This window comes from Danio rerio, chromosome 21 (genome assembly GCF_049306965.1).
Source record: "Danio rerio strain Tuebingen ecotype United States chromosome 21, GRCz12tu, whole genome shotgun sequence".
NCBI lineage: Eukaryota > Metazoa > Chordata > Actinopteri > Cypriniformes > Danionidae > Danio > Danio rerio.
In genome coordinates, this window is record NC_133196.1 from 1955001 (window position 1) to 1962500 (window position 7500).

The 7500-nt window shown below is 28.4% G+C and overlaps 1 protein-coding gene across 2 annotated transcripts in view; it reads left to right on the plus strand.

The window, feature by feature from the left end:
• The first annotated feature begins 2029 nt into the window (after positions 1–2029).
• LOC101884022 (uncharacterized) overlaps positions 2030–7500 on the plus strand; it is a 70148-nt gene continuing 64677 nt past the window's right edge. For both annotated transcript variants that reach the window (XM_073935615.1, XM_073935617.1), the window contains exon 1: positions 2030–2089. The gene's annotated coding sequence lies outside the window, so the exon portion shown is untranslated. The remainder of the gene's footprint in view (positions 2090–7500) is intronic.

The window sequence follows — 7500 nt, forward strand, 5'->3', positions numbered from 1 at the left end:
AATGTCATTATTATTATTATTAGTAGTAGTAGTAGTAGTAGTAATAGTAGTAGTAGTAGTAGTGGTAGTATCATTATTATTACCATTATTATTATTATTATTAGTAGTAGTAGTAGTAGTAGTAATATAATTAGTACTATTAATAATTTAGATAACATTTATTTTTAATAATTAACATTATTATTTATATTCTTCGTAGTGTTATATGTATTATAATTATACATTTTAAATAAAATAATTATTATTTTTAATGTTATCTTTATAATAATTATGATCTGTATCCATATTTTATTATCATCGTAAAAAATCAAAGAAAAAATTAACTATATTATTATTATTATTATTATTATTATCATCATCATTATTGTTGTTATTATCATTAGTACTATTATTAATTTAAATAAAATTTATTTGTTAATAATTAACCTTATTGTTTGTATTATTAGTAGTAGTATATGTATTGTATTATAAATAAATAAAATAATATTTATGATAATGCTATTATCAATTTTTTTATAATTATTATAATTATGAGATTATTTTATTGTCATCATAAATAATCAAGTAAAATAAAAACGATAATGTCATTATTATTATTATTAGTAGTAGTAGTAGTAGTAGTAATAGTAGTAGTAGTAGTAGTGGTAGTATCATTATTATTACCATTATTGTTATTATTATTATTATTATTAGTAGTAGTAGTAGTAGTAGTAGTAGTAGTAATATAATTAGTACTATTAATAATTTAGATAACATTTATTTTTAATAATTAACATTATTATTTATATTCTTCGTAGTGTTATATGTATTATAATTATACATTTTAAATAAAATAATTATTATTTTTAATTTTATCTTTTTAATAATTATGATCTGTATCCATATTTTATTATCATCGTAAAAAATCAAAGAAAAAATTAACTATATTATTATTATTATTATTATTATTATTATTATTATTATCATTATTAATTTAATTAGTACTATTATTAGTTTAAATACCATTGATTTGTTAATATTTACAATTTTATTTGTATTATTATTAGTAGTATATGTATTATGATTATAAATGATTGATAAAAATAATAAATATTATTAATGCTATTATTCATATTATTTTCATAATTATGATTTGTATCAAAATTGCATTATAATCATAAAAAATTTAATTAATTTATAAAATAAAATAAAAACGATATTGTTATATTATTAATATTATCATCATTATTATTATTATTGCAGTCTAGAAAATGCTAGGTTGCTTTAACCCAATGTTGGGTCAAAAATATGGGTTTTGGGTTTAAAAATTTCGTCCCAGTGTTGGGTTAATGTTGGATTAAAACAACCCAGCATTTTTAAAGTTTATTATTATTATTATTATTATTATTTTTATTATTATTATTATTATTATTATTATTATTATCAGAATTAAAATGATGATTAATATTACTATTAATAATAATAATATAATCATTACTATTAATTTTAATATTATTTATTATTAATTTATTATTAAAAATTAATATTATTGTTATTATTATTTAAATAATTATTATTATTATCATTAAAAGTATTTTTATTATTATTATTATTGTTGTTGTTGTTGTTGTTGTTGTTGTTGTTGTTATAAAGTTATTATTATCATTATTAATATTATTCTAACAGAAATAACCATAAATGTATTCTTCCTCTGTATTTCTAACACAACTTTATTAAATTCACCATATTGTGGACTCAGTATTTTATTATCTCCTGAAGGGCTGGTCATTACCGGATAAAAATAAATGGAAATTAAAATTCCTCGAATGTTTTGGGATGAAATGAGCCACAGCATGTTTCCTAATAAGGCAAGGATCCGGATAACAGCAGATTCACCACAGCCAAAACTGCAGGGGAGATTTATTATGAGGATTTCTCAACACAGCTTAGGGCGTGGTCTAGACTCGGGCGTGCCGCTGACTCCGCCCACACGCGCACAGGTGACCGCGCCCACGTGTGAAAGTTACAGCGCTGAGACTTTCAGCAGGTCATACACACCTGAGACACGCGGACGAGAAGGAGAGCATTCTGTTTCAGATCCACAATAAAGGTAAAGCTCTTTATTTCACTCACACTGCAGTCAAATATCGATTTTTGATCAGCTCGTTCTGTAAACCCGCTGTTTTAATCACTCAAACTGCGCATGCGCTGAAATCTCTGAGGCTTTTAATTGTGGTACAGTTGTTTTATAGTCACATATTGGTTTATTTTCTTGAATAGTGACAGCTTGAGACATGATTTCTGTATTATTTAACACTACTTTGAATATTGGGTCCGAATTAGAATGTAAATATGACTTCAAAACAACATTAGCACTGTTTAATGATGAACATGTTGTGTTTTGATAGTTATTAGCCGCTAATATTTATCATTTGTGCTTATATTTACAATTGTGCTCTTCTGGACATATAATTTTAAGAAGAAAGTCCAAATGTGCGATTATAAAACCAACTTAATAACCCCCAATAGGCTTCTATATGAAATGTGACCTGCTGCTGCTTATAATGTTTCAAGTTTTGTCTGTTTACACTAGAAACAGTGGCATAATGTGGGAGAAATAGACATGTTTTAATTAAAAATCTGCTGTGATGTACATAAAACATAATAGAATCTGAAAATCCCTATGAACTTTGGACATGTAGCGTTTCTATCAAATGATAAATCCGTATAGCATGTAGCTTGTTCACTTCAGTTATGTGGCTTGTTGTGTTATGGTTTTTGACCATAATAATAGTACTATTTTAAATATCAATCAAAATAGAGGTAAAGTTGGTTTTATATTCACACATTCATTCATTCAGCAGTCTATATATTATTTACCATGTTACATTTGAATATTCGATCGGAATTAGCATGCAAGTATGAGTTGAAAACAACATTAACACTGTTTATTTGACCATGAACAATGTTGTACTTTGATAGTCATTTACTGCTATTATGATTTCTCTATTTAGAATTTGCAATGAATACTTTTCTGAAATGATATTATTAAGGGGAGTGTCTGAATATCCGAATATAAAACCAACTTTACTTCTATTCAATCAAAAGGACATTGGATATCTTTACAAAAAATTCAGATTTTAATCAATGTATGTTCGTTTTGATTTATTAAAAGGATCGGAATCTGTTGATCATTTTATGCAGTCTTTTGAGTATTTTTTATTATTATTATTCGAGTATTTTGAACAAGAATTTCATGGTAATTTTTGAAGGATTGTGGTGTAATGATTAAAATACAGTGGTGTATGAATATATTATTATATAAAATAGCAAAATCAGAAGAAAGTCGCATTAATTATTATTTAAATCATTACGTCATGTGGTGCATTACTGTATTCGCACTATAGTATTTTGAATATATAATTGCAATTTTTGAATTGTTTGTATATATATATATATATATATATATATATATATATATATATATATATATATATATATATATATATATATTTTTTTTTTTTTTTTTTTATACACACACACACATAAATACTGTACATGTTAATTATGAACTACTAATCAACTACAGTATGACTAAACACAAAATTATATTACTTTATACCATCTTTTGAGTATTTTTTTATTATTATTTGAGTATTTTGAACATGTATTTTTATGGTAATCTTTTAAAGGATTGTGTTGTAATTATAAAAAAGAGGTGCTATATAAATATATAGTACTATATAATATAGTGAAATCAGCAGAAAGTTGCACTAATTATTTTTTAATTATTTATTATTATTTCTGGTATATTATTGTATTTGCACTGTAGCATTTTGAATATATGATTGCAATCTTTGAATTGCAAAGATTAGGGTGTAAATCTGTAGTACATGTCAATAATGAACTGTAAACAACTACAGCACGACTAAACACAAAATTATATTATTTTATGCAGTCTTTTGAGTATTTTTTTATAATTATTTGAGTATTTTGAACATGCATTTCATGGTAATCTTTGAAGGATTGTGTTGTAATAATTAAAACACAGCAGTATATGAATACAGTACTATATAATATAGCTAAATCAGCTGAAAGTCTCACTAATATTTTTAGAAAAGTTCCTGTGAACATCCTCTGGTGTATTACAATATTTGCACTATAGCATTTTGAATATTTAAATGCAATCTTTGAATTGTAAATATCATGTTGTAAATATATAGCACATTATGAACTACTAAACTACAGTACGACTGAAGACAAAATTATATTTATATATTTATTTTATTTATATAATTGTAATAATTTATTTGATACTTTACTGTTTAACGGTGCTGTTTAATGTTATTTAATATTATTATTATTTTTAATATTTAATATTATTATTATTATTATTATTATTATTATTACTATTATAATATTTAACTTTATTATAAGAAAGTCTTTTTTTTTTTGGCTTTATTTTAATTATTTATTTCCTTTTTTTTTCTAACCCTAACCCAATAAACTTATTTAATTGCACTTTAATCTGAAATCCTTATTAGCATCTTGCAAAATAAATAATAAAATATTATGCACTGTCATCATGTCAAAAACGATAGAAATTATTTATTTATTATTCATTAAAACTCATGCATTTAAATATATATTTTATCTCCATTAAACATATTATAATTAATAATACCATAGTCTTATTATTGATCACAGTGTTTGTGTGTGTGTAATTTGATCTGGCGCTGGAGTGTGTGTGTGTGTGTGTCAACATCAGACCTGTCAAACAGCATCTGCTGGTAATTATTAAATAAAAAATAAAGTCAAGGTGACAGCGCGGCCTCTATCAGCTCCTTTACTGCGCCGGTGTTAATTGTTTTGAGGAATGTGATCCGCCCGATTGAACAGTGTGTGTGTGAAAGTGTGTATTCAGAAGCGCAGACGCAGAGACTCAAACCTGCAGAACTAGACCACAGTACTGATGTGTGTTGGGTGTTCACACACACACACATGCCACAATAGCAACAGGAGCGGCTCTTTTGTACACGGATAATTGGAGAAAAATGCTGTTTTTTTTTGCATGGCTGACTCACTGTAGTTGTGTCAGGAATCAGTCGTATTGATCACAGAAAAAAAAGCAATCTCTAAAGGCCTCAGGTTGAGCATCCTCTGGTGGAAATACAGAAAGAAAATAATTAGTGTAGCTGCTGTTCAGAATGAATTTGAATAACCAGTTAAACTCTGCGGACCCGGTACCGGGTCTGTGACGTCATCAACTTTCGCTTAAGATATTAAGGGCTAGCATTGCACCAGACCCCCGTAAGTGGTTTCGTTTGAAAGTGTAGAATCTATATTTTATGCACACATGCATCACTTTGATTTTTATTCTACTGTACAAAAGTTATTTACACTTAAATACACAGTGTTTTGGATACCCGAGCTGGGTGTTGAACATTGGTTTATTTTCATATGGTTCATATATGACACATGTACAAGTTATAGCTCAAATGAAAGCTCTTGCCGGTGCTCATACGGTTCTAGCATTCTTTATACTGAATTATATTCACATATCAAACAGTTGTTGAATGAATTGTGGTGTTTCCATGGCGCAGAAGTGAAAACAATACATTTATGATCAATAAGCAGCCCCAGATAGCACAGACAGCCGTCATCTCTTACCTTATGCTGTGCGCTTCGGGAAAATTCTCCTCTGTTTTTGAGCTGATGTGCATAAGTAATCCTTTTATATGTCTGACGTGCTCCAAACACGGTGAATTATGTTTGATCAAACAAAAGAATAGTGAAATATGAAAACAATGATCGCTCCCTGTGGCTTGTACAGCACCTCTCATCTCATCAGTTGGAATACAATAACTTTTGCATAGATTATGGTGGAGACATGTTTCTGTTTTCCTATGATTACAGACATGTGCAGGAACCACCAACATTAATAACAGCACGCTAGACCACACACAACCTAAAAGGGACACTTTCACATTTGAGTTTATTAAAAAAAATACAAAAAGTGCTTCTTTTTTAAGTGTTTATTATAACACAGACAACATATACAGATATTTTAAACACTTTCAATAGTGTTTTATGAAAATTCAAAGTGTTTTCTTTAAAAATTTTTGCATTTACACCTCTGCATGTGGATTTGGGAAGCTTTTAAATTTGGGTAGGCAAAATCCAGGCGGAAATCCCAAAATAACAGCAGAGTTTAACTGGATAAGTGATATTATGGGCTCTATCATACACCCGGCACAATAAGGCGCAAGACGTGTTTGGCATGATTTGTTGCTGTTTTCAGATCAGCGCAATTGTAACTTTCATGTTTTGCGCCACATTGTTTAAATAATAAATCCATTTGCTCCACTCTGTGGACTCATGTGTGTGCTGGTCTATAAAGGAGGTGTGTTAAGGCGCATTGTTGGAGCGTTGCTATTTTGAGGAACTGAAATAGACCAACAGCACCATTGACCAATTAAAAGCTGCTAGCAGAGCGCATTATTTATGCACCAATGCAGGTCCAAACACTTACACACTGCTGATACACACAGGATGATCAGCAACACACAAATATCCTTACAAATGTAAACAATTAAAGGATTAAAATGATCCAGAAATGATGATTTTCTACATCAATATAAACAGCACTGCCTCCATGCCTTCTTCACCTTAGGGGGCTTTTTCAGTTTATTAATGACGATCTGCATCTGTATAATGTGATTATTATTAGCAGTATTATTGATTATATGCAGATTTATATTTGCTTTAATAAACACAAGTGTAGATGTGTCCAGCTGTGGGGTTTTGGAGGCGTCTGCATCAGCATAAGAACAGGACGTGTGTTTTCTGACTACACTTCATTATTATTGTTCATTTATTCCTTTGCTGGCGATTAGAACTGAATTTAGAAATAGTTTTGACTGGGAATGAGCCGGTGTAAGTATCTGACGATATGATAACCTTGGATAAAAATACCACGGTTTTATGGTATACCATTATTGTGATTATTGCTTTAAAATACATTATTTTTAAATTTCTGGGTAAAACGAGACTTTTTTTCCCCACTGAACACAGTATATTTTATTTTAGGAAACATTTATATTATTTTGGAACAGTAAACATGTTAGGCTAAGTAGTTAAAATAAATCAGACTTTTGCTTTCTCCATAAGTTTCAAAAACATATATTTCTTTACAACACATAAAAAGTACATAAAAAAACCTACACATACCTTTGGAATGATATTACAGAAATTTATGGCGGTTTTAATACCTTGATTCTTCCAAACCGTGGTATTTCTTAAAAACCGGTTATCATCCCATGCTTAGTTTTGACACAAATCTTTGCGCTTAACAAAGGATATTAAATATGTGGGCTAATGGATGTGTTCAGTGGAGAGAGTTTCCACCGTTTCCTCACTCCACCAAAGTAAAGGAGTAAAGAGAAAGTAAAGAGGCTGAATGGTGGAGGCTCGTTCTTTATCCTCGCGCTGCAGATGCTCTGTTTAACTGTTTTCTCATTA